The following is a 21,372-nucleotide window of genomic DNA, read 5'->3' on the forward strand; positions in this document are numbered from 1 at the left end:
GGGCGTAGGATGGCCCAAGCTGGCCGAACCAACGGAGAACACATCAAAAGAATGCCCAACACGCAGGCGGCCGTATAAAGCAAACCATAAAGCCGCGTCGGCCAGTCCGAAGTCTTAGGAATCTAGCGCTTCTTAGTCTGCATCTGCCAATAGATGACTTGACTGAGATTCTCTAGCTCGCGTGTTACGCCCCCTTCTGTTTTGGCTAGGAATAAGAGGGCCGGGGCTTCTCGGCGGTAGTGTGGCCGAGTGGTCGAAGGCGCTGGATTTAGGCTCCAGTCTCTGTGGAGGCGTGGGTTTGAATCCCACCACTGCCAGCGAAGCTTTTGTGAAGATGTTGGCTCGGTCCATCCTTGGAAAAGCGCCATGTTGAAAATGTCTGTGGCAAGACCTTGCGTGTACGATGTTGGTGTAGTATCAATGAACGGCAGATGTCCTTGTGGTGGGCTTTTGTTAGACTGATTTCCACATCCTCTGTGTTCACTGGGCGTCTGTTTTATTAATTTTTGTAAAAGATCAGTTGCTTAGTAAATGATCTCAAAAGTTATATTGTTCTCACCAATGCAGTGCGGCACGAGGTTGACCCCAAATATGTCCGCCGATAGAAGAAGAAAAGCAGACACTTTAGCGTCCAAGTGGATAAACTATGCCGTTGCCATTGCAGTGCGAAAGCCGTACGAAGCCGGTAGCGTGGCCGAGCGGTCTAAGGCGCTGGATTAAGGCTCCAGTCTCTTCGGAGGCGTGGGTTCAAATCCCACCGCTGCCAAAGAAGGTTTTGAAGAAACCACCATCCAAGCTGTTGAGCAGCTTATACTCAAATTGGCGCCCTCTGTTGCTCTTTTCAACAGCAGCAACTTGGAAGAGTCGGCTTGACGTTTCTTCAATTCCTTCAAGTTCTCCAATATTCAAAGGGCGTAGGATGGCCCAAGCTGGCCGAACCAACGGAGAACACATCAAAAGAATGCCCAACACGCAGGCGGCCGTATAAAGCAAACCATAAAGCCGCGTCGGCCAGTCCGAAGTCTTAGGAATCTAGCGCTTCTTTGTCTGCATCTGCCAATAGATGACTTGACTGAGATTCTCTAGCTCGCGTGTTACGCCCCCTTCTGTTTTGGCTAGGAATAAGAGGGCCGGGGCTTCTCCGAGGTAGTGTGGCCGAGTGGTCGAAGGCGCTGGATTTAGGCTCCAGTCTCTGTGGAGGCGTGGGTTCGAATCCCACCACTGCCAGCGAAGCTTTTGTGAAGATGTTGGCTCGGTCCATCCTTGGAAAAGCGCCATGTTGAAAATGTCTGTGGCAAGAGCTTGCGTGTACGATGTTGGTGTAGTATCAATGAACGGCAGATGTCCTTGTGGTGGGCTTTTGTTAGACTGATTTCCACATCCTCTGTGTTCACTGGGCGTCTGTTTTATTAATTTTTGTAAAAGATCAGTTGCTTAGTAAATGATCTCAAAAGTTATATTGTTCTCACCAATGCAGTGCGGCACGAGGTTGACCCCAAATATGTCCGCCGATAGAAGAAGAAAAGCAGACACTTTAGCGTCCAAGTGGATAAACTATGCCGTTGCCATTGCAGTGCGAAAGCCGCACGAAGCCGGTAGCGTGGCCGAGCGGTCTAAGGCGCTGGATTAAGGCTCCAGTCTCTTCGGAGGCGTGGGTTCAAATCCCACCGCTGCCAACGAAGGTTTTGAAGAAACCACCATCCAAGCTGTTGAGCAGCTTATACTCAAATTGGCGCCCTCTGTTGCTCTTTTCAACAGCAGCAACTTGGAAGAGTCGGCTTGACGTTTCTTCAATTCCTTCAAGTTCTCCAATATTCAAAGGGCGTAGGATGGCCCAAGCTGGCCGAACCAACGGAGAACACATCAAAAGAATGCCCAACACGCAGGCGGCCGTATAAAGCAAACCATAAAGCCGCGTCGGCCAGTCCGAAGTCTTAGGAATCTAGCGCTTCTTTGTCTGCATCTGCCAATAGATGACTTGACTGAGATTCTCTAGCTCGCGTGTTACGCCCCCTTCTGTTTTGGCTAGGAATAAGAGGGCCGGGGCTTCTCGGAGGTAGTGTGGCCGAGTGGTCGAAGGCGCTGGATTTAGGCTCCAGTCTCTGTGGAGGCGTGGGTTCGAATCCCACCACTGCCAGCGAAGCTTTTGTGAAGATGTTGGCTCGGTCCATCCTTGGAAAAGCGCCATGTTGAAAATGTCTGTGGCAAGAGCTTGCGTGTACGATGTTGGTGTAGTATCAATGAACGGCAGATGTCCTTGTGGTGGGCTTTTGTTAGACTGATTTCCACATCCTCTGTGTTCACTGGGCGTCTGTTTTATTAATTTTTGTAAAAGATCAGTTGCTTAGTAAATGATCTCAAAAGTTATATTGTTCTCACCAATGCAGTGCGGCACGAGGTTGACCCCAAATATGTCCGCCGATAGAAGAAGAAAAGCAGACACTTTAGCGTCCAAGTGGATAAACTATGCCGTTGCCATTGCAGTGCGAAAGCCGTACGAAGCCGGTAGCGTGGCCGAGCGGTCTAAGGCGCTGGATTAAGGCTCCAGTCTCTTCGGAGGCGTGGGTTCAAATCCCACCGCTGCCAAAGAAGGTTTTGAAGAAACCACCATCCAAGCTGTTGAGCAGCTTATACTCAAATTGGCGCCCTCTGTTGCTCTTTTCAACAGCAGCAACTTGGAAGAGTCGGCTTGACGTTTCTTCAATTCCTTCAAGTTCTCCAATATTCAAAGGGCGTAGGATGGCCCAAGCTGGCCGAACCAACGGAGAACACATCAAAAGAATGCCCAACACGCAGGCGGCCGTATAAAGCAAACCATAAAGCCGCGTCGGCCAGTCCGAAGTCTTAGGAATCTAGCGCTTCTTTGTCTGCATCTGCCAATAGATGACTTGACTGAGATTCTCTAGCTCGCGTGTTACGCCCCCTTCTGTTTTGGCTAGGAATAAGAGGGCCGGGGCTTCTCGGAGGTAGTGTGGCCGAGTGGTCGAAGGCGCTGGATTTAGGCTCCAGTCTCTGTGGAGGCGTGGGTTCGAATCCCACCACTGCCAGCGAAGCTTTTGTGAAGATGTTGGCTCGGTCCATCCTTGGAAAAGCGCCATGTTGAAAATGTCTGTGGCAAGAGCTTGCGTGTACGATGTTGGTGTAGTATCAATGAACGGCAGATGTCCTTGTGGTGGGCTTTTGTTAGACTGATTTCCACATCCTCTGTGTTCACTGGGCGTCTGTTTTATTAATTTTTGTAAAAGATCAGTTGCTTAGTAAATGATCTCAAAAGTTATATTGTTCTCACCAATGCAGTGCGGCACGAGGTTGACCCCAAATATGTCCGCCGATAGAAGAAGAAAAGCAGACACTTTAGCGTCCAAGTGGATAAACTATGCCGTTGCCATTGCAGTGCGAAAGCCGCACAAAGCCGGTAGCGTGGCCGAGCGGTCTAAGGCGCTGGATTAAGGCTCCAGTCTCTTCGGAGGCGTGGGTTCAAATCCCACCGCTGCCAAAGAAGGTTTTGAAGAAACCACCATCCAAGCTGTTGAGCAGCTTATACTCAAATTGGCGCCCTCTGTTGCTCTTTTCAACAGCAGCAACTTGGAAGAGTCGGCTTGACGTTTCTTCAATTCCTTCAAGTTCTCCAATATTCAAAGGGCGTAGGATGGCCCAAGCTGGCCGAACCAACGGAGAACACATCAAAAGAATGCCCAACACGCAGGCGGCCGTATAAAGCAAACCATAAAGCCGCGTCGGCCAGTCCGAAGTCTTAGGAATCTAGCGCTTCTTAGTCTGCATCTGCCAATAGATGACTTGACTGAGATTCTCTAGCTCGCGTGTTACGCCCCCTTCTGTTTTGGCTAGGAATAAGAGGGCCGGGGCTTCTCGGCGGTAGTGTGGCCGAGTGGTCGAAGGCGCTGGATTTAGGCTCCAGTCTCTGTGGAGGCGTGGGTTCGAATCCCACCACTGCCAGCGAAGCTTTTGTGAAGATGTTGGCTCGGTCCATCCTTGGAAAAGCGCCATGTTGAAAATGTCTGTGGCAAGAGCTTGCGTGTACGATGTTGGTGTAGTATCAATGAACGGCAGATGTCCTTGTGGTGGGCTTTTGTTAGACTGATTTCCACATCCTCTGTGTTCACTGGGCGTCTGTTTTATTAATTTTTGTAAAAGATCAGTTGCTTAGTAAATGATCTCAAAAGTTATATTGTTCTCACCAATGCAGTGCGGCACGAGGTTGACCCCAAATATGTCCGCCGATAGAAGAAGAAAAGCAGACACTTTAGCGTCCAAGTGGATAAACTATGCCGTTGCCATTGCAGTGCGAAAGCCGCACGAAGCCGGTAGCGTGGCCGAGCGGTCTAAGGCGCTGGATTAAGGCTCCAGTCTCTTCGGAGGCGTGGGTTCAAATCCCACCCTGCCAAAGAAGGTTTTGAAGAAACCACCATCCAAGCTGTTGAGCAGCTTATACTCAAATTGGCGCCCTCTGTTGCTCTTTTCAACAGCAGCAACTTGGAAGAGTCGGCTTGACGTTTCTTCAATTCCTTCAAGTTCTCCAATATTCAAAGGGCGTAGGATGGCCCAAGCTGGCCGAACCAACGGAGAACACATCAAAAGAATGCCCAACACGCAGGCGGCCGTATAAAGCAAACCATAAAGCCGCGTCGGCCAGTCCGAAGTCTTAGGAATCTAGCGCTTCTTAGTCTGCATCTGCCAATAGATGACTTGACTGAGATTCTCTAGCTCGCGTGTTACGCCCCCTTCTGTTTTGGCTAGGAATAAGAGGGCCGGGGCTTCTCGGCGGTAGTGTGGCCGAGTGGTCGAAGGCGCTGGATTTAGGCTCCAGTCTCTGTGGAGGCGTGGGTTCGAATCCCACCACTGCCAGCGAAGCTTTTGTGAAGATGTTGGCTCGGTCCATCCTTGGAAAAGCGCCATGTTGAAAATGTCTGTGGCAAGACCTTGCGTGTACGATGTTGGTGTAGTATCAATGAACGGCAGATGTCCTTGTGGTGGGCTTTTGTTAGACTGATTTCCACATCCTCTGTGTTCACTGGGCGTCTGTTTTATTAATTTTTGTAAAAGATCAGTTGCTTAGTAAATGATCTCAAAAGTTATATTGTTCTCACCAATGCAGTGCGGCACGAGGTTGACCCCAAATATGTCCGCCGATAGAAGAAGAAAAGCAGACACTTTAGCGTCCAAGTGGATAAACTATGCCGTTGCCATTGCAGTGCGAAAACCGTACGAAGCCGGTAGCGTGGCCGAGCGGTCTAAGGCGCTGGATTAAGGCTCCAGTCTCTTCGGAGGCGTGGGTTCAAATCCCACCGCTGCCAAAGAAGGTTTTGAAGAAACCACCATCCAAGCTGTTGAGCAGCTTATACTCAAATTGGCGCCCTCTGTTGCTCTTTTCAACAGCAGCAACTTGGAAGAGTCGGCTTGACGTTTCTTCAATTCCTTCAAGTTCTCCAATATTCAAAGGGCGTAGGATGGCCCAAGCTGGCCGAACCAACGGAGAACACATCAAAAGAATGCCCAACACGCAGGCGGCCGTATAAAGCAAACCATAAAGCCGCGTCGGCCAGTCCGAAGTCTTAGGAATCTAGCGCTTCTTTGTCTGCATCTGCCAATAGATGACTTGACTGAGATTCTCTAGCTCGCGTGTTACGCCCCCTTCTGTTTTGGCTAGGAATAAGAGGGCCGGGGCTTCTCGGAGGTAGTGTGGCCGAGTGGTCGAAGGCGCTGGATTTAGGCTCCAGTCTCTGTGGAGGCGTGGGTTCGAATCCCACCACTGCCAGCGAAGCTTTTGTGAAGATGTTGGCTCGGTCCATCCTTGGAAAAGCGCCATGTTGAAAATGTCTGTGGCAAGAGCTTGCGTGTACGATGTTGGTGTAGTATCAATGAACGGCAGATGTCCTTGTGGTGGGCTTTTGTTAGACTGATTTCCACATCCTCTGTGTTCACTGGGCGTCTGTTTTATTAATTTTTGTAAAAGATCAGTTGCTTAGTAAATGATCTCAAAAGTTATATTGTTCTCACCAATGCAGTGCGGCACGAGGTTGACCCCAAATATGTCCGCCGATAGAAGAAGAAAAGCAGACACTTTAGCGTCCAAGTGGATAAACTATGCCGTTGCCATTGCAGTGCGAAAGCCGCACAAAGCCGGTAGCGTGGCCGAGCGGTCTAAGGCGCTGGATTAAGGCTCCAGTCTCTTCGGAGGCGTGGGTTCAAATCCCACCGCTGCCAAAGAAGGTTTTGAAGAAACCACCATCCAAGCTGTTGAGCAGCTTATACTCAAATTGGCGCCCTCTGTTGCTCTTTTCAACAGCAGCAACTTGGAAGAGTCGGCTTGACGTTTCTTCAATTCCTTCAAGTTCTCCAATATTCAAAGGGCGTAGGATGGCCCAAGCTGGCCGAACCAACGGAGAACACATCAAAAGAATGCCCAACACGCAGGCGGCCGTATAAAGCAAACCATAAAGCCGCGTCGGCCAGTCCGAAGTCTTAGGAATCTAGCGCTTCTTAGTCTGCATCTGCCAATAGATGACTTGACTGAGATTCTCTAGCTCGCGTGTTACGCCCCCTTCTGTTTTGGCTAGGAATAAGAGGGCCGGGGCTTCTCGGCGGTAGTGTGGCCGAGTGGTCGAAGGCGCTGGATTTAGGCTCCAGTCTCTGTGGAGGCGTGGGTTCGAATCCCACCACTGCCAGCGAAGGTTTTGTGAAGATGTTGGCTCGGTCCATCCTTGGAAAAGCGCCATGTTGAAAATGTCTGTGGCAAGACCTTGCGTGTACGATGTTGGTGTAGTATCAATGAACGGCAGATGTCCTTGTGGTGGGCTTTTGTTAGACTGATTTCCACATCCTCTGTGTTCACTGGGCGTCTGTTTTATTAATTTTTGTAAAAGATCAGTTGCTTAGTAAATGATCTCAAAAGTTATATTGTTCTCACCAATGCAGTGCGGCACGAGGTTGACCCCAAATATGTCCGCCGATAGAAGAAGAAAAGCAGACACTTTAGCGTCCAAGTGGATAAACTATGCCATTGCCATTGCAGTGCGAAAGCCGTACGAAGCCGGTAGCGTGGCCGAGCGGTCTAAGGCGCTGGATTAAGGCTCCAGTCTCTTCGGAGGCGTGGGTTCAAATCCCACCGCTGCCAAAGAAGGTTTTGAAGAAACCACCATCCAAGCTGTTGAGCAGCTTATACTCAAATTGGCGCCCTCTGTTGCTCTTTTCAACAGCAGCAACTTGGAAGAGTCGGCTTGACGTTTCTTCAATTCCTTCAAGTTCTCCAGTATTCAAAGGGCGTAGGATGGCCCAAGCTGGCCGAACCAACGGAGAACACATCAAAAGAATGCCCAACACGCAGGCGGCCGTATAAAGCAAACCATAAAGCCGCGTCGGCCAGTCCGAAGTCTTAGGAATCTAGCGCTTCTTTGTCTGCATCTGCCAATAGATGACTTGACTGAGATTCTCTAGCTCGCGTGTTACGCCCCCTTCTGTTTTGGCTAGGAATAAGAGGGCCGGGGCTTCTCGGAGAAAGTGTGGCCGAGTGGTCGAAGGCGCTGGATTTAGGCTCCAGTCTCTGTGGAGGCGTGGGTTCGAATCCCACCACTGCCAGCGAAGCTTTTGTGAAGATGTTGGCTCGGTCCATCCTTGGAAAAGCGCCATGTTGAAAATGTCTGTGGCAAGAGCTTGCGTGTACGATGTTGGTGTAGTATCAATGAACGGCAGATGTCCTTGTGGTGGGCTTTTGTTAGACTGATTTCCACATCCTCTGTGTTCACTGGGCGTCTGTTTTATTAATTTTTGTAAAAGATCAGTTGCTTAGTAAATGATCTCAAAAGTTATATTGTTCTCACCAATGCAGTGCGGCACGAGGTTGACCCCAAATATGTCCGCCGATAGAAGAAGAAAAGCAGACACTTTAGCGTCCAAGTGGATAAACTATGCCGTTGCCATTGCAGTGCGAAAGCCGCACGAAGCCGGTAGCGTGGCCGAGCGGTCTAAGGCGCTGGATTAAGGCTCCAGTCTCTTCGGAGGCGTGGGTTCAAATCCCACCGCTGCCAAAGAAGGTTTTGAAGAAACCACCATCCAAGCTGTTGAGCAGCTTATACTCAACTTGGCGCCCTCTGTTGCTCTTTTCAACAGCAGCAACTTGGAAGAGTCGGCTTGACGTTTCTTCAATTCTATCAAGTTCTCCAATATTCAAAGGGCGTAGGATGGCCCAAGCTGGCCGAACCAACGGAGAACACATCAAAAGAATGCCCAACACGCAGGCGGCCGTATAAAGCAAACCATAAAGCCGCGTCGGCCAGTCCGAAGTCTTAGGAATCTAGCGCTTCTTTGTCTGCATCTGCCAATAGATGACTTGACTGAGATTCTCTAGCTCGCGTGTTACGCCCCCTTCTGTTTTGGCTAGGAATAAGAGGGGCGGGGCTTCTCGGAGGTAGTGTGGCCGAGTGGTCGAAGGCGCTGGATTTAGGCTCCAGTCTCTGTGGAGGCGTGGGTTCGAATCCCACCACTGCCAGCGAAGCTTTTGTGAAGATGTTGGCTCGGTCCATCCTTGGAAAAGCGCCATGTTGAAAATGTCTGTGGCAAGAGCTTGCGTGTACGATGTTGGTGTAGTATCAATGAACGGCAGATGTCCTTGTGGTGGGCTTTTGTTAGACTGATTTCCACATCCTCTGTGTTCACTGGGCGTCTGTTTTATTAATTTTTGTAAAAGATCAGTTGCTTAGTAAATGATCTCAAAAGTTATATTGTTCTCACCAATGCAGTGCGGCACGAGGTTGACCCCAAATATGTCCGCCGATAGAAGAAGAAAAGCAGACACTTTAGCGTCCAAGTGGATAAACTATGCCGTTGCCATTGCAGTGCGAAAGCCACACGAAGCCGGTAGCGTGGCCGAGCGGTCTAAGGCGCTGGATTAAGGCTCCAGTCTCTTCGGAGGCGTGGGTTCAAATCCCACCGCTGCCAAAGAAGGTTTTGAAGAAACCACCATCCAAGCTGTTGAGCAGCTTATACTCAACTTGGCACCCTCTGTTGCTCTTTTCAACAGCAGCAACTTGGAAGAGTCGGCTTGACGTTTCTTCAATTCCTTCAAGTTCTCCAATATTCAAAGGGCGTAGGATGGCCCAAGCTGGCCGAACCAACGGAGAACACATCAAAAGAATGCCCAACACGCAGGCGGCCGTATAAAGCAAACCATAAAGCCGCGTCGGCCAGTCCGAAGTCTTAGGAATCTAGCGCTTCTTTGTCTGCATCTGCCAATAGATGACTTGACTGAGATTCTCTAGCTCGCGTGTTACGCCCCCTTCTGTTTTGGCTAGGAATAAGAGGGCCGGGGCTTCTCGGAGGTAGTGTGGCCGAGTGGTCGAAGGCGCTGGATTTAGGCTCCAGTCTCTGTGGAGGCGTGGGTTCGAATCCCACCACTGCCAGCGAAGCTTTTGTGAAGATGTTGGCTCGGTCCATCCTTGGAAAAGCGCCATGTTGAAAATGTCTGTGGCAAGAGCTTGCGTGTACGATGTTGGTGTAGTATCAATGAACGGCAGATGTCCTTGTGGTGGGCTTTTGTTAGACTGATTTCCACATCCTCTGTGTTCACTGGGCGTCTGTTTTATTAATTTTTGTAAAAGATCAGTTGCTTAGTAAATGATCTCAAAAGTTATATTGTTCTCACCAATGCAGTGCGGCACGAGGTTGACCCCAAATATGTCCGCCGATAGAAGAAGAAAAGCAGACACTTTAGCGTCCAAGTGGATAAACTATGCCGTTGCCATTGCAGTGCGAAAGCCGCACGAAGCCGGTAGCGTGGCCGAGCGGTCTAAGGCGCTGGATTAAGGCTCCAGTCTCTTCGGAGGCGTGGGTTCAAATCCCACCGCTGCCAAAGAAGGTTTTGAAGAAACCACCATCCAAGCTGTTGAGCAGCTTATACTCAAATTGGCGCCCTCTGTTGCTCTTTTCAACAGCAGCAACTTGGAAGAGTCGGCTTGACGTTTCTTCAATTCCTTCAAGTTCTCCAATATTCAAAGGGCGTAGGATGGCCCAAGCTGGCCGAACCAACGGAGAACACATCAAAAGAATGCCCAACACGCAGGCGGCCGTATAAAGCAAACCATAAAGCCGCGTCGGCCAGTCCGAAGTCTTAGGAATCTAGCGCTTCTTAGTCTGCATCTGCCAATAGATGACTTGACTGAGATTCTCTAGCACGCGTGTTACGCCCCCTTCTGTTTTGGCTAGGAATAAGAGGGCCGGGGCTTCTCGGCGGTAGTGTGGCCGAGTGGTCGAAGGCGCTGGATTTAGGCTCCAGTCTCTGTGGAGGCGTGGGTTCGAATCCCACCACTGCCAGCGAAGCTTTTGTGAAGATGTTGGCTCGGTCCATCCTTGGAAAAGCGCCATGTTGAAAATGTCTGTGGCAAGAGCTTGCGTGTACGATGTTGGTGTAGTATCAATGAACGGCAGATGTCCTTGTGGTGGGCTTTTGTTAGACTGATTTCCACATCCTCTGTGTTCACTGGGCGTCTGTTTTATTAATTTTTGTAAAAGATCAGTTGCTTAGTAAATGATCTCAAAAGTTATATTGTTCTCACCAATGCAGTGCGGCACGAGGTTGACCCCAAATATGTCCGCCGATAGAAGAAGAAAAGCAGACACTTTAGCGTCCAAGTGGATAAACTATGCCATTGCCATTGCAGTGCGAAAGCCGCACGAAGCCGGTAGCGTGGCCGAGCGGTCTAAGGCGCTGGATTAAGGCTCCAGTCTCTTCGGAGGCGTGGGTTCAAATCCCACCGCTGCCAAAGAAGGTTTTGAAGAAACCACCATCCAAGCTGTTGAGCAGCTTATACTCAAATTGGCGCCCTCTGTTGCTCTTTTCAACAGCAGCAACTTGGAAGAGTCGGCTTGACGTTTCTTCAATTCCTTCAAGTTCTCCAATATTCAAAGGGCGTAGGATGGCCCAAGCTGGCCGAACCAACGGAGAACACGTCAAAAGAATGCCCAACACGCAGGCGGCCGTATAAAGCAAACCATAAAGCCGCGTCGGCCAGTCCGAAGTCTTAGGAATCTAGCGCTTCTTTGTCTGCATCTGCCAATAGATGACTTGACTGAGATTCTCTAGCTCGCGTGTTACGCCCCCTTCTGTTTTGGCTAGGAATAAGAGGGCCGGGGCTTCTCGGCGGTAGTGTGGCCGAGTGGTCGAAGGCGCTGGATTTAGGCTCCAGTCTCTGTGGAGGCGTGGGTTCGAATCCCACCACTGCCAGCGAAGCTTTTGTGAAGATGTTGGCTCGGTCCATCCTTGGAAAAGCGCCATGTTGAAAATGTCTGTGGCAAGAGCTTGCGTGTACGATGTTGGTGTAGTATCAATGAACGGCAGATGTCCTTGTGGTGGGCTTTTGTTAGACTGATTTCCACATCCTCTGTGTTCACTGGGCGTCTGTTTTATTAATTTTTGTAAAAGATCAGTTGCTTAGTAAATGATCTCAAAAGTTATATTGTTCTCACCAATGCAGTGCGGCACGAGGTTGACCCCAAATATGTCCGCCGATAGAAGAAGAAAAGCAGACACTTTAGCGTCCAAGTGGATAAACTATGCCGTTGCCATTGCAGTGCGAAAACCGCACGAAGCCGGTAGCGTGGCCGAGCGGTCTAAGGCGCTGGATTAAGGCTCCAGTCTCTTCGGAGGCGTGGGTTCAAATCCCACCGCTGCCAAAGAAGGTTTTGAAGAAACCACCATCCAAGCTGTTGAGCAGCTTATACTCAAATTGGCGCCCTCTGTTGCTCTTTTCAACAGCAGCAACTTGGAAGAGTCGGCTTGACGTTTCTTCAATTCCTTCAAGTTCTCCAATATTCAAAGGGCGTAGGATGGCCCAAGCTGGCCGAACCAACGGAGAACACATCAAAAGAATGCCCAACACGCAGGCGGCCGTATAAAGCAAACCATAAAGCCGCGTCGGCCAGTCCGAAGTCTTAGGAATCTAGCGCTTCTTTGTCTGCATCTGCCAATAGATGACTTGACTGAGATTCTCTAGCTCGCGTGTTACGCCCCCTTCTGTTTTGGCTAGGAATAAGAGGGCCGGGGCTTCTCGGAGGTAGTGTGGCCGAGTGGTCGAAGGCGCTGGATTTAGGCTCCAGTCTCTGTGGAGGCGTGGGTTCGAATCCCACCACTGCCAGCGAAGCTTTTGTGAAGATGTTGGCTCGGTCCATCCTTGGAAAAGCGCCATGTTGAAAATGTCTGTGGCAAGAGCTTGCGTGTACGATGTTGGTGTAGTATCAATGAACGGCAGATGTCCTTGTGGTGGGCTTTTGTTAGACTGATTTCCACATCCTCTGTGTTCACTGGGCGTCTGTTTTATTAATTTTTGTAAAAGATCAGTTGCTTAGTAAATGATCTCAAAAGTTATATTGTTCTCACCAATGCAGTGCGGCACGAGGTTGACCCCAAATATGTCCGCCGATAGAAGAAGAAAAGCAGACACTTTAGCGTCCAAGTGGATAAACTATGCCGTTACCATTGCAGTGCGAAAGCCGCACGAAGCCGGTAGCGTGGCCGAGCGGTCTAAGGCGCTGGATTAAGGCTCCAGTCTCTTCGGAGGCGTGGGTTCAAATCCCACCGCTGCCAAAGAAGGTTTTGAAGAAACCACCATCCAAGCTGTTGAGCAGCTTATACTCAACTTGGCGCCCTCTGTTGCTCTTTTCAACAGCAGCAACTTGGAAGAGTCGGCTTGACGTTTCTTCAATTCCTTCAAGTTCTCCAATATTCAAAGGGCGTAGGATGGCCCAAGCTGGCCGAACCAACGGAGAACACATCAAAAGAATGCCCAACACGCAGGCGGCCGTATAAAGCAAACCATAAAGCCGCGTCGGCCAGTCCGAAGTCTTAGGAATCTAGCGCTTCTTAGTCTGCATCTGCCAATAGATGACTTGACTGAGATTCTCTAGCTCGCGTGTTACGCCCCCTTCTGTTTTGGCTAGGAATAAGAGGGCCGGGGCTTCTCGGCGGTAGTGTGGCCGAGTGGTCGAAGGCGCTGGATTTAGGCTCCAGTCTCTGTGGAGGCGTGGGTTCGAATCCCACCACTGCCAGCGAAGCTTTTGTGAAGATGTTGGCTCGGTCCATCCTTGGAAAAGCGCCATGTTGAAAATGTCTGTGGCAAGAGCTTGCGTGTACGATGTTGGTGTAGTATCAATGAACGGCAGATGTCCTTGTGGTGGGCTTTTGTTAGACTGATTTCCACATCCTCTGTGTTCACTGGGCGTCTGTTTTATTAATTTTTGTAAAAGATCAGTTGCTTAGTAAATGATCTCAAAAGTTATATTGTTCTCACCAATGCAGTGCGGCACGAGGTTGACCCCAAATATGTCCGCCGATAGAAGAAGAAAAGCAGACACTTTAGCGTCCAAGTGGATAAACTATGCCGTTGCCATTGCAGTGCGAAAGCCGCACGAAGCCGGTAGCGTGGCCGAGCGGTCTAAGGCGCTGGATTAAGGCTCCAGTCTCTTCGGAGGCGTGGGTTCAAATCCCACCGCTGCCAAAGAAGGTTTTGAAGAAACCACCATCCAAGCTGTTGAGCAGCTTATACTCAAATTGGCGCCCTCTGTTGCTCTTTTCAACAGCAGCAACTTGGAAGAGTCGGCTTGACGTTTCTTCAATTCCTTCAAGTTCTCCAATATTCAAAGGGCGTAGGATGGCCCAAGCTGGCCGAACCAACGGAGAACACGTCAAAAGAATGCCCAACACGCAGGCGGCCGTATAAAGCAAACCATAAAGCCGCGTCGGCCAGTCCGAAGTCTTAGGAATCTAGCGCTTCTTTGTCTGCATCTGCCAATAGATGACTTGACTGAGATTCTCTAGCTCGCGTGTTACGCCCCCTTCTGTTTTGGCTAGGAATAAGAGGGCCGGGGCTTCTCGGAGGTAGTGTGGCCGAGTGGTCGAAGGCGCTGGATTTAGGCTCCAGTCTCTGTGGAGGCGTGGGTTCGAATCCCACCACTGCCAGCGAAGCTTTTGTGAAGATGTTGGCTCGGTCCATCCTTGGAAAAGCGCCATGTTGAAAATGTCTGTGGCAAGAGCTTGCGTGTACGATGTTGGTGTAGTATCAATGAACGGCAGATGTCCTTGTGGTGGGCTTTTGTTAGACTGATTTCCACATCCTCTGTGTTCACTGGGCGTCTGTTTTATTAATTTTTCTAAAAGATCAGTTGCTTAGTAAATGATCTCAAAAGTTATATTGTTCTCACCAATGCAGTGCGGCACGAGGTTGACCCCAAATATGTCCGCCGATAGAAGAAGAAAAGCAGACACTTTAGCGTCCAAGTGGATAAACTATGCCGTTGCCATTGCAGTGCGAAAGCCGCACGAAGCCGGTAGCGTGGCCGAGCGGTCTAAGGCGCTGGATTAAGGCTCCAGTCTCTTCGCAGGCGTGGGTTCAAATCCCACCGCTGCCAAAGAAGGTTTTGAAGAAACCACCATCCAAGCTGTTGAGCAGCTTATACTCAACTTGGCGCCCTCTGTTGCTCTTTTCAACAGCAGCAACTTGGAAGAGTCGGCTTGACGTTTCTTCAATTCCTTCAAGTTCTCCAATATTCAAAGGGCGTAGGATGGCCCAAGCTGGCCGAACCAACGGAGAACACATCAAAAGAATGCCCAACACGCAGGCGGCCGTATAAAGCAAACCATAAAGCCGCGTCGGCCAGTCCGAAGTCTTAGGAATCTAGCGCTTCTTTGTCTGTATCTGCCAATAGATGACTTGACTGAGATTCTCTAGCTCGCGTGTTACGCCCCCTTCTGTTTTGGCTAGGAATAAGAGGGCCGGGGCTTCTCGGCGGTAGTGTGGCCGAGTGGTCGAAGGCGCTGGATTTAGGCTCCAGTCTCTGTGGAGGCGTGGGTTCGAATCCCACCACTGCCAGCGAAGCTTTTGTGAAGATGTTGGCTCGGTCCATCCTTGGAAAAGCGCCATGTTGAAAATGTCTGTGGCAAGAGCTTGCGTGTACGATGTTGGTGTAGTATCAATGAACGGCAGATGTCCTTGTGGTGGGCTTTTGTTAGACTGATTTCCACATCCTCTGTGTTCACTGGGCGTCTGTTTTATTAATTTTTGTAAAAGATCAGTTGCTTAGTAAATGATCTCAAAAGTTATATTGTTCTCACCAATGCAGTGCGGCACGAGGTTGACCCCAAATATGTCCGCCGATAGAAGAAGAAAAGCAGACACTTTAGCGTCCAAGTGGATAAACTATGCCGTTGCCATTGCAGTGCGAAAGCCGCACGAAGCCGGTAGCGTGGCCGAGCGGTCTAAGGCGCTGGATTAAGGCTCCAGTCTCTTCGGAGGCGTGGGTTCAAATCCCACCGCTGCCAAAGAAGGTTTTGAAGAAACCACCATCCAAGCTGTTGAGCAGCTTATACTCAACTTGGCGCCCTCTGTTGCTCTTTTCAACAGCAGCAACTTGGAAGAGTCGGCTTGACGTTTCTTCAATTCCTTCAAGTTCTCCAATATTCAAAGGGCGTAGGATGGCCCAAGCTGGCCGAACCAACGGAGAACACAACAAAAGAATGCCCAACACGCAGGCGGCCGTATAAAGCAAACCATAAAGCCGCGTCGGCCAGTCCGAAGTCTTAGGAATCTAGCGCTTCTTTGTCTGCATCTGCCAATAGATGACTTGACTGAGATTCTCTAGCTCGCGTGTTACGCCCCCTTCTGTTTTGGCTAGGAATAAGAGAGCCGGGGCTTCTCGGAGGTAGTGTGGCCGAGTGGTCGAAGGCACTGGATTTAGGCTCCAGTCTCTGTGGAGGCGTGGGTTCCAATCCCACCACTGTCAGCGAAGCTTTTGTGAAGATGTTGGCTCGGTCCATCCTTGGAAAAGCGCCATGTTGAAAATGTCTGTGGCAAGAGCTTGCGTGTACGATGTTGGTGTAGTATCAATGAACGGCAGATGTCCTTGTGGTGGGCTTTTGTTAGACTGATTTCCACATCCTCTGTGTTCACTGGGCGTCTGTTTTATTAATTTTTGTAAAAGATCAGTTGCTTAGTAAATGATCTCAAAAGTTATATTGTTCTCACCAATGCAGTGCGGCACGAGGTTGACCCCAAATATGTCCGCCGATAGAAGAAGAAAAGCAGACACTTTAGCGTCCAAGTGGATAAACTATGCCGTTGCCATTGCAGTGCGAAAGCCGCACGAAGCCGGTAGCGTGGCCGAGCGGTCTAAGGCGCTGGATTAAGGCTCCAGTCTCTTCGGAGGCGTGGGTTCAAATCCCACCGCTGCCAAAGAAGGTTTTGAAGAAACCACCATCCAAGCTGTTGAGCAGCTTATACTCAAATTGGCGCCCTCTGTTGCTCTTTTCAACAGCAGCAACTTGGAAGAGTCGGCTTGACGTTTCTTCAATTCCTTCAAGTTCTCCAATATTCAAAGGGCGTAGGATGGCCCAAGCTGGCCGAACCAACGGAGAACACATCAAAAGAATGCCCAACACGCAGGCGGCCGTATAAAGCAAACCATAAAGCCGCGTCGGCCAGTCCGAAGTCTTAGGAATCTAGCGCTTCTTTGTCTGCATCTGCCAATAGATGACTTGACTGAGATTCTCTAGCTCGCGTGTTACGCCCCCTTCTGTTTTGGCTAGGAATAAGAGGGCCGGGGCTTCTCGGCGGTAGTGTGGCCGAGTGGTCGAAGGCGCTGGATTTAGGCTCCAGTCTCTGTGGAGGCGTGGGTTCGAATCCCACCACTGCCAGCGAAGCTTTTGTGAAGATGTTGGCTCGGTCCATCCTTGGAAAAGCGCCATGTTGAAAATGTCTGTGGCAAGAGCTTGCGTGTACGATGTTGGTGTAGTATCAATGAACGGCAGATGTCCTTGTGGTGGGCTTTTGTTAGACTGATTTCCACATCCTCTGTGTTCACTGGGCGTCTGTTTTATTAATTTTTGTAAAAGATCAGTTGCTTAGTAAATGATCTCAAAAGTTATATTGTTCTCACCAATGCAGTGCGGCACGAGGTTGACCCCAAATATGTCCGCCGATAGAAGAAGAAAAGCAGACACTTTAGCGTCCAAGTGGATAAACTATGCCATTGCCATTGCAGTGCGAAAGCCGCACGAAGCCGGTAGCGTGGCCGAGCGGTCTAAGGCGCTGGATTAAGGCTCCAGTCTCTTCGGAGGCGTGGGTTCAAATCCCACCGCTGCCAAAGAAGGTTTTGAAGAAACCACCATCCAAGCTGTTGAGCAGCTTATACTCAAATTGGCGCCCTCTGTTGCTCTTTTCAACAGCAGCAACTTGGAAGAGTCGGCTTGACGTTTCTTCAATTCCTTCAAGTTCTCCAATATTCAAAGGGCGTAGGATGGCCCAAGCTGGCCGAACCAACGGAGAACACGTCAAAAGAATGCCCAACACGCAGGCGGCCGTATAAAGCAAACCATAAAGCCGCGTCGGCCAGTCCGAAGTCTTAGGAATCTAGCGCTTCTTTGTCTGCATCTGCCAATAGATGACTTGACTGAGATTCTCTAGCTCGCGTGTTACGCCCCCTTCTGTTTTGGCTAGGAATAAGAGGGCCGGGGCTTCTCGGCGGTAGTGTGGCCGAGTGGTCGAAGGCGCTGGATTTAGGCTCCAGTCTCTGTGGAGGCGTGGGTTCGAATCCCACCACTGCCAGCGAAGCTTTTGTGAAGATGTTGGCTCGGTCCATCCTTGGAAAAGCGCCATGTTGAAAATGTCTGTGGCAAGAGCTTGCGTGTACGATGTTGGTGTAGTATCAATGAACGGCAGATGTCCTTGTGGTGGGCTTTTGTTAGACTGATTTCCACATCCTCTGTGTTCACTGGGCGTCTGTTTTATTAATTTTTGTAAAAGATCAGTTGCTTAGTAAATGATCTCAAAAGTTATATTGTTCTCACCAATGCAGTGCGGCACGAGGTTGACCCCAAATATGTCCGCCGATAGAAGAAGAAAAGCAGACACTTTAGCGTCCAAGTGGATAAACTATGCCGTTGCCATTGCAGTGCGAAAACCGCACGAAGCCGGTAGCGTGGCCGAGCGGTCTAAGGCGCTGGATTAAGGCTCCAGTCTCTTCGGAGGCGTGGGTTCAAATCCCACCGCTGCCAAAGAAGGTTTTGAAGAAACCACCATCCAAGCTGTTGAGCAGCTTATACTCAAATTGGCGCCCTCTGTTGCTCTTTTCAACAGCAGCAACTTGGAAGAGTCGGCTTGACGTTTCTTCAATTCCTTCAAGTTCTCCAATATTCAAAGGGCGTAGGATGGCCCAAGCTGGCCGAACCAACGGAGAACACATCAAAAGAATGCCCAACACGCAGGCGGCCGTATAAAGCAAACCATAAAGCCGCGTCGGCCAGTCCGAAGTCTTAGGAATCTAGCGCTTCTTTGTCTGCATCTGCCAATAGATGACTTGACTGAGATTCTCTAGCTCGCGTGTTACGCCCCCTTCTGTTTTGGCTAGGAATAAGAGGGCCGGGGCTTCTCGGAGGTAGTGTGGCCGAGTGGTCGAAGGCGCTGGATTTAGGCTCCAGTCTCTGTGGAGGCGTGGGTTCGAATCCCACCACTGCCAGCGAAGCTTTTGTGAAGATGTTGGCTCGGTCCATCCTTGGAAAAGCGCCATGTTGAAAATGTCTGTGGCAAGAGCTTGCGTGTACGATGTTGGTGTAGTATCAATGAACGGCAGATGTCCTTGTGGTGGGCTTTTGTTAGACTGATTTCCACATCCTCTGTGTTCACTGGGCGTCTGTTTTATTAATTTTTGTAAAAGATCAGTTGCTTAGTAAATGATCTCAAAAGTTATATTGTTCTCACCAATGCAGTGCGGCACGAGGTTGACCCCAAATATGTCCGCCGATAGAAGAAGAAAAGCAGACACTTTAGCGTCCAAGTGGATAAACTATGCCGTTACCATTGCAGTGCGAAAGCCGCACGAAGCCGGTAGCGTGGCCGAGCGGTCTAAGGCGCTGGATTAAGGCTCCAGTCTCTTCGGAGGCGTGGGTTCAAATCCCACCGCTGCCAAAGAAGGTTTTGAAGAAACCACCATCCAAGCTGTTGAGCAGCTTATACTCAACTTGGCGCCCTCTGTTGCTCTTTTCAACAGCAGCAACTTGGAAGAGTCGGCTTGACGTTTCTTCAATTCCTTCAAGTTCTCCAATATTCAAAGGGCGTAGGATGGCCCAAGCTGGCCGAACCAACGGAGAACACATCAAAAGAATGCCCAACACGCAGGCGGCCGTATAAAGCAAACCATAAAGCCGCGTCGGCCAGTCCGAAGTCTTAGGAATCTAGCGCTTCTTAGTCTGCATCTGCCAATAGATGACTTGACTGAGATTCTCTAGCTCGCGTGTTACGCCCCCTTCTGTTTTGGCTAGGAATAAGAGGGCCGGGGCTTCTCGGCGGTAGTGTGGCCGAGTGGTCGAAGGCGCTGGATTTAGGCTCCAGTCTCTGTGGAGGCGTGGGTTCGAATCCCACCACTGCCAGCGAAGCTTTTGTGAAGATGTTGGCTCGGTCCATCCTTGGAAAAGCGCCATGTTGAAAATGTCTGTGGCAAGAGCTTGCGTGTACGATGTTGGTGTAGTATCAATGAACGGCAGATGTCCTTGTGGTGGGCTTTTGTTAGACTGATTTCCACATCCTCTGTGTTCACTGGGCGTCTGTTTTATTAATTTTTGTAAAAGATCAGTTGCTTAGTAAATGATCTCAAAAGTTATATTGTTCTCACCAATGCAGTGCGGCACGAGGTTGACCCCAAATATGTCCGCCGATAGAAGAAGAAAAGCAGACACTTTAGCGTCCAAGTGGATAAACTATGCCGTTGCCATTGCAGTGCGAAAGCCGCACGAAGCCGGTAGCGTGGCCGAGCGGTCTAAGGCGCTGGATTAAGGCTCCAGTCTCTTCGGAGGCGTGGGTTCAAATCCCACCGCTGCCAAAGAAGGTTTTGAAGAAACCACCATCCAAGCTGTTGAGCAGCTTATACTCAAATTGGCGCCCTCTGTTGCTCTTTTCAACAGCAGCAACTTGGAAGAGTCGGCTTGACGTTTCTTCAATTCCTTCAAGTTCTCCAATATTCAAAGGGCGTAGGATGGCCCAAGCTGGCCGAACCAACGGAGAACACGTCAAAAGAATGCCCAACACGCAGGCGGCCGTATAAAGCAAACCATAAAGCCGCGTCGGCCAGTCCGAAGTCTTAGGAATCTAGCGCTTCTTTGTCTGCATCTGCCAATAGATGACTTGACTGAGATTCTCTAGCTCGCGTGTTACGCCCCCTTCTGTTTTGGCTAGGAATAAGAGGGCCGGGGCTTCTCGGAGGTAGTGTGGCCGAGTGGTCGAAGGCGCTGGATTTAGGCTCCAGTCTCTGTGGAGGCGTGGGTTCGAATCCCACCACTGCCAGCGAAGCTTTTGTGAAGATGTTGGCTCGGTCCATCCTTGGAAAAGCGCCATGTTGAAAATGTCTGTGGCAAGAGCTTGCGTGTACGATGTTGGTGTAGTATCAATGAACGGCAGATGTCCTTGTGGTGGGCTTTTGTTAGACTGATTTCCACATCCTCTGTGTTCACTGGGCGTCTGTTTTATTAATTTTTGTAAAAGATCAGTTGCTTAGTAAATGATCTCAAAAGTTATATTGTTCTCACCAATGCAGTGCGGCACGAGGTTGACCCCAAATATGTCCGCCGATAGAAGAAGAAAAGCAGACACTTTAGCGTCCAAGTGGATAAACTATGCCGTTGCCATTGCAGTGCGAAAGCCGCACGAAGCCGGTAGCGTGGCCGAGCGGTCTAAGGCGCTGGATTAAGGCTCCAGTCTCTTCGCAGGCGTGGGTTCAAATCCCACCGCTGCCAAAGAAGGTTTTGAAGAAACCACCATCCAAGCTGTTGAGCAGCTTATACTCAACTTGGCGCCCTCTGTTGCTCTTTTCAACAGCAGCAACTTGGAAGAGTCGGCTTGACGTTTCTTCAATTCCTTCAAGTTCTCCAATATTCAAAGGGCGTAGGATGGCCCAAGCTGGCCGAACCAACGGAGAACACATCAAAAGAATGCCCAACACGCAGGCGGCCGTATAAAGCAAACCATAAAGCCGCGTCGGCCAGTCCGAAGTCTTAGGAATCTAGCGCTTCTTTGTCTGTATCTGCCAATAGATGACTTGACTGAGATTCTCTAGCTCGCGTGTTACGCCCCCTTCTGTTTTGGCTAGGAATAAGAGGGCCGGGGCTTCTCGGCGGTAGTGTGGCCGAGTGGTCGAAGGCGCTGGATTTAGGCTCCAGTCTCTGTGGAGGCGTGGGTTCGAATCCCACCACTGCCAGCGAAGCTTTTGTGAAGATGTTGGCTCGGTCCATCCTTGGAAAAGCGCCATGTTGAAAATGTCTGTGGCAAGAGCTTGCGTGTACGATGTTGGTGTAGTATCAATGAACGGCAGATGTCCTTGTGG

At 50.1% G+C, this 21,372-nt stretch overlaps 41 non-coding genes across 41 annotated transcripts; all 41 read left to right on the plus strand.

The window, feature by feature from the left end:
- The first annotated feature begins 684 nt into the window (after positions 1–684).
- trnal-aag (transfer RNA leucine (anticodon AAG)) lies at positions 685–766 on the plus strand. The gene has a single exon. It is a non-coding gene; the product is annotated as a tRNA-Leu (tRNA).
- Positions 767–1,145: 379 nt separating this feature from the next.
- Positions 1,146–1,227, plus strand: trnal-uag (transfer RNA leucine (anticodon UAG)). Its single transcript has one exon. It is a non-coding gene; the product is annotated as a tRNA-Leu (tRNA).
- A 367-nt stretch (positions 1,228–1,594) lies between these two features.
- On the plus strand, positions 1,595–1,676 carry trnal-aag (transfer RNA leucine (anticodon AAG)). Its single transcript has one exon. It is a non-coding gene; the product is annotated as a tRNA-Leu (tRNA).
- Positions 1,677–2,055: 379 nt separating this feature from the next.
- On the plus strand, positions 2,056–2,137 carry trnal-uag (transfer RNA leucine (anticodon UAG)). Its single transcript has one exon. It is a non-coding gene; the product is annotated as a tRNA-Leu (tRNA).
- A 367-nt stretch (positions 2,138–2,504) lies between these two features.
- On the plus strand, positions 2,505–2,586 carry trnal-aag (transfer RNA leucine (anticodon AAG)). The gene has a single exon. It is a non-coding gene; the product is annotated as a tRNA-Leu (tRNA).
- Positions 2,587–2,965: 379 nt separating this feature from the next.
- On the plus strand, positions 2,966–3,047 carry trnal-uag (transfer RNA leucine (anticodon UAG)). Its single transcript has one exon. It is a non-coding gene; the product is annotated as a tRNA-Leu (tRNA).
- Positions 3,048–3,414: 367 nt separating this feature from the next.
- trnal-aag (transfer RNA leucine (anticodon AAG)) lies at positions 3,415–3,496 on the plus strand. Its single transcript has one exon. It is a non-coding gene; the product is annotated as a tRNA-Leu (tRNA).
- A 379-nt stretch (positions 3,497–3,875) lies between these two features.
- On the plus strand, positions 3,876–3,957 carry trnal-uag (transfer RNA leucine (anticodon UAG)). The gene has a single exon. It is a non-coding gene; the product is annotated as a tRNA-Leu (tRNA).
- Positions 3,958–4,784: 827 nt separating this feature from the next.
- trnal-uag (transfer RNA leucine (anticodon UAG)) lies at positions 4,785–4,866 on the plus strand. The gene has a single exon. It is a non-coding gene; the product is annotated as a tRNA-Leu (tRNA).
- Positions 4,867–5,233: 367 nt separating this feature from the next.
- trnal-aag (transfer RNA leucine (anticodon AAG)) lies at positions 5,234–5,315 on the plus strand. Its single transcript has one exon. It is a non-coding gene; the product is annotated as a tRNA-Leu (tRNA).
- Positions 5,316–5,694: 379 nt separating this feature from the next.
- On the plus strand, positions 5,695–5,776 carry trnal-uag (transfer RNA leucine (anticodon UAG)). Its single transcript has one exon. It is a non-coding gene; the product is annotated as a tRNA-Leu (tRNA).
- A 367-nt stretch (positions 5,777–6,143) lies between these two features.
- trnal-aag (transfer RNA leucine (anticodon AAG)) lies at positions 6,144–6,225 on the plus strand. Its single transcript has one exon. It is a non-coding gene; the product is annotated as a tRNA-Leu (tRNA).
- A 379-nt stretch (positions 6,226–6,604) lies between these two features.
- trnal-uag (transfer RNA leucine (anticodon UAG)) lies at positions 6,605–6,686 on the plus strand. Its single transcript has one exon. It is a non-coding gene; the product is annotated as a tRNA-Leu (tRNA).
- A 367-nt stretch (positions 6,687–7,053) lies between these two features.
- On the plus strand, positions 7,054–7,135 carry trnal-aag (transfer RNA leucine (anticodon AAG)). The gene has a single exon. It is a non-coding gene; the product is annotated as a tRNA-Leu (tRNA).
- An 828-nt stretch (positions 7,136–7,963) lies between these two features.
- On the plus strand, positions 7,964–8,045 carry trnal-aag (transfer RNA leucine (anticodon AAG)). The gene has a single exon. It is a non-coding gene; the product is annotated as a tRNA-Leu (tRNA).
- Positions 8,046–8,424: 379 nt separating this feature from the next.
- Positions 8,425–8,506, plus strand: trnal-uag (transfer RNA leucine (anticodon UAG)). The gene has a single exon. It is a non-coding gene; the product is annotated as a tRNA-Leu (tRNA).
- Positions 8,507–8,873: 367 nt separating this feature from the next.
- Positions 8,874–8,955, plus strand: trnal-aag (transfer RNA leucine (anticodon AAG)). The gene has a single exon. It is a non-coding gene; the product is annotated as a tRNA-Leu (tRNA).
- Positions 8,956–9,334: 379 nt separating this feature from the next.
- On the plus strand, positions 9,335–9,416 carry trnal-uag (transfer RNA leucine (anticodon UAG)). The gene has a single exon. It is a non-coding gene; the product is annotated as a tRNA-Leu (tRNA).
- Positions 9,417–9,783: 367 nt separating this feature from the next.
- On the plus strand, positions 9,784–9,865 carry trnal-aag (transfer RNA leucine (anticodon AAG)). Its single transcript has one exon. It is a non-coding gene; the product is annotated as a tRNA-Leu (tRNA).
- A 379-nt stretch (positions 9,866–10,244) lies between these two features.
- Positions 10,245–10,326, plus strand: trnal-uag (transfer RNA leucine (anticodon UAG)). Its single transcript has one exon. It is a non-coding gene; the product is annotated as a tRNA-Leu (tRNA).
- Positions 10,327–10,693: 367 nt separating this feature from the next.
- Positions 10,694–10,775, plus strand: trnal-aag (transfer RNA leucine (anticodon AAG)). The gene has a single exon. It is a non-coding gene; the product is annotated as a tRNA-Leu (tRNA).
- A 379-nt stretch (positions 10,776–11,154) lies between these two features.
- Positions 11,155–11,236, plus strand: trnal-uag (transfer RNA leucine (anticodon UAG)). Its single transcript has one exon. It is a non-coding gene; the product is annotated as a tRNA-Leu (tRNA).
- A 367-nt stretch (positions 11,237–11,603) lies between these two features.
- Positions 11,604–11,685, plus strand: trnal-aag (transfer RNA leucine (anticodon AAG)). Its single transcript has one exon. It is a non-coding gene; the product is annotated as a tRNA-Leu (tRNA).
- Positions 11,686–12,064: 379 nt separating this feature from the next.
- Positions 12,065–12,146, plus strand: trnal-uag (transfer RNA leucine (anticodon UAG)). The gene has a single exon. It is a non-coding gene; the product is annotated as a tRNA-Leu (tRNA).
- A 367-nt stretch (positions 12,147–12,513) lies between these two features.
- Positions 12,514–12,595, plus strand: trnal-aag (transfer RNA leucine (anticodon AAG)). Its single transcript has one exon. It is a non-coding gene; the product is annotated as a tRNA-Leu (tRNA).
- Positions 12,596–12,974: 379 nt separating this feature from the next.
- On the plus strand, positions 12,975–13,056 carry trnal-uag (transfer RNA leucine (anticodon UAG)). The gene has a single exon. It is a non-coding gene; the product is annotated as a tRNA-Leu (tRNA).
- Positions 13,057–13,423: 367 nt separating this feature from the next.
- Positions 13,424–13,505, plus strand: trnal-aag (transfer RNA leucine (anticodon AAG)). Its single transcript has one exon. It is a non-coding gene; the product is annotated as a tRNA-Leu (tRNA).
- A 379-nt stretch (positions 13,506–13,884) lies between these two features.
- On the plus strand, positions 13,885–13,966 carry trnal-uag (transfer RNA leucine (anticodon UAG)). The gene has a single exon. It is a non-coding gene; the product is annotated as a tRNA-Leu (tRNA).
- Positions 13,967–14,794: 828 nt separating this feature from the next.
- trnal-uag (transfer RNA leucine (anticodon UAG)) lies at positions 14,795–14,876 on the plus strand. The gene has a single exon. It is a non-coding gene; the product is annotated as a tRNA-Leu (tRNA).
- A 367-nt stretch (positions 14,877–15,243) lies between these two features.
- trnal-aag (transfer RNA leucine (anticodon AAG)) lies at positions 15,244–15,325 on the plus strand. The gene has a single exon. It is a non-coding gene; the product is annotated as a tRNA-Leu (tRNA).
- An 828-nt stretch (positions 15,326–16,153) lies between these two features.
- trnal-aag (transfer RNA leucine (anticodon AAG)) lies at positions 16,154–16,235 on the plus strand. Its single transcript has one exon. It is a non-coding gene; the product is annotated as a tRNA-Leu (tRNA).
- A 379-nt stretch (positions 16,236–16,614) lies between these two features.
- Positions 16,615–16,696, plus strand: trnal-uag (transfer RNA leucine (anticodon UAG)). The gene has a single exon. It is a non-coding gene; the product is annotated as a tRNA-Leu (tRNA).
- Positions 16,697–17,063: 367 nt separating this feature from the next.
- trnal-aag (transfer RNA leucine (anticodon AAG)) lies at positions 17,064–17,145 on the plus strand. Its single transcript has one exon. It is a non-coding gene; the product is annotated as a tRNA-Leu (tRNA).
- Positions 17,146–17,524: 379 nt separating this feature from the next.
- Positions 17,525–17,606, plus strand: trnal-uag (transfer RNA leucine (anticodon UAG)). The gene has a single exon. It is a non-coding gene; the product is annotated as a tRNA-Leu (tRNA).
- A 367-nt stretch (positions 17,607–17,973) lies between these two features.
- On the plus strand, positions 17,974–18,055 carry trnal-aag (transfer RNA leucine (anticodon AAG)). Its single transcript has one exon. It is a non-coding gene; the product is annotated as a tRNA-Leu (tRNA).
- A 379-nt stretch (positions 18,056–18,434) lies between these two features.
- trnal-uag (transfer RNA leucine (anticodon UAG)) lies at positions 18,435–18,516 on the plus strand. Its single transcript has one exon. It is a non-coding gene; the product is annotated as a tRNA-Leu (tRNA).
- Positions 18,517–18,883: 367 nt separating this feature from the next.
- trnal-aag (transfer RNA leucine (anticodon AAG)) lies at positions 18,884–18,965 on the plus strand. Its single transcript has one exon. It is a non-coding gene; the product is annotated as a tRNA-Leu (tRNA).
- A 379-nt stretch (positions 18,966–19,344) lies between these two features.
- On the plus strand, positions 19,345–19,426 carry trnal-uag (transfer RNA leucine (anticodon UAG)). The gene has a single exon. It is a non-coding gene; the product is annotated as a tRNA-Leu (tRNA).
- Positions 19,427–19,793: 367 nt separating this feature from the next.
- On the plus strand, positions 19,794–19,875 carry trnal-aag (transfer RNA leucine (anticodon AAG)). Its single transcript has one exon. It is a non-coding gene; the product is annotated as a tRNA-Leu (tRNA).
- A 379-nt stretch (positions 19,876–20,254) lies between these two features.
- Positions 20,255–20,336, plus strand: trnal-uag (transfer RNA leucine (anticodon UAG)). Its single transcript has one exon. It is a non-coding gene; the product is annotated as a tRNA-Leu (tRNA).
- Positions 20,337–21,164: 828 nt separating this feature from the next.
- trnal-uag (transfer RNA leucine (anticodon UAG)) lies at positions 21,165–21,246 on the plus strand. The gene has a single exon. It is a non-coding gene; the product is annotated as a tRNA-Leu (tRNA).
- The last annotated feature ends 126 nt before the right edge of the window (positions 21,247–21,372 follow it).

The sequence above is a fragment of the Hoplias malabaricus genome, unplaced genomic scaffold, assembly GCF_029633855.1.
Source record: "Hoplias malabaricus isolate fHopMal1 unplaced genomic scaffold, fHopMal1.hap1 scaffold_448, whole genome shotgun sequence".
Taxonomy (NCBI): domain Eukaryota; kingdom Metazoa; phylum Chordata; class Actinopteri; order Characiformes; family Erythrinidae; genus Hoplias; species Hoplias malabaricus.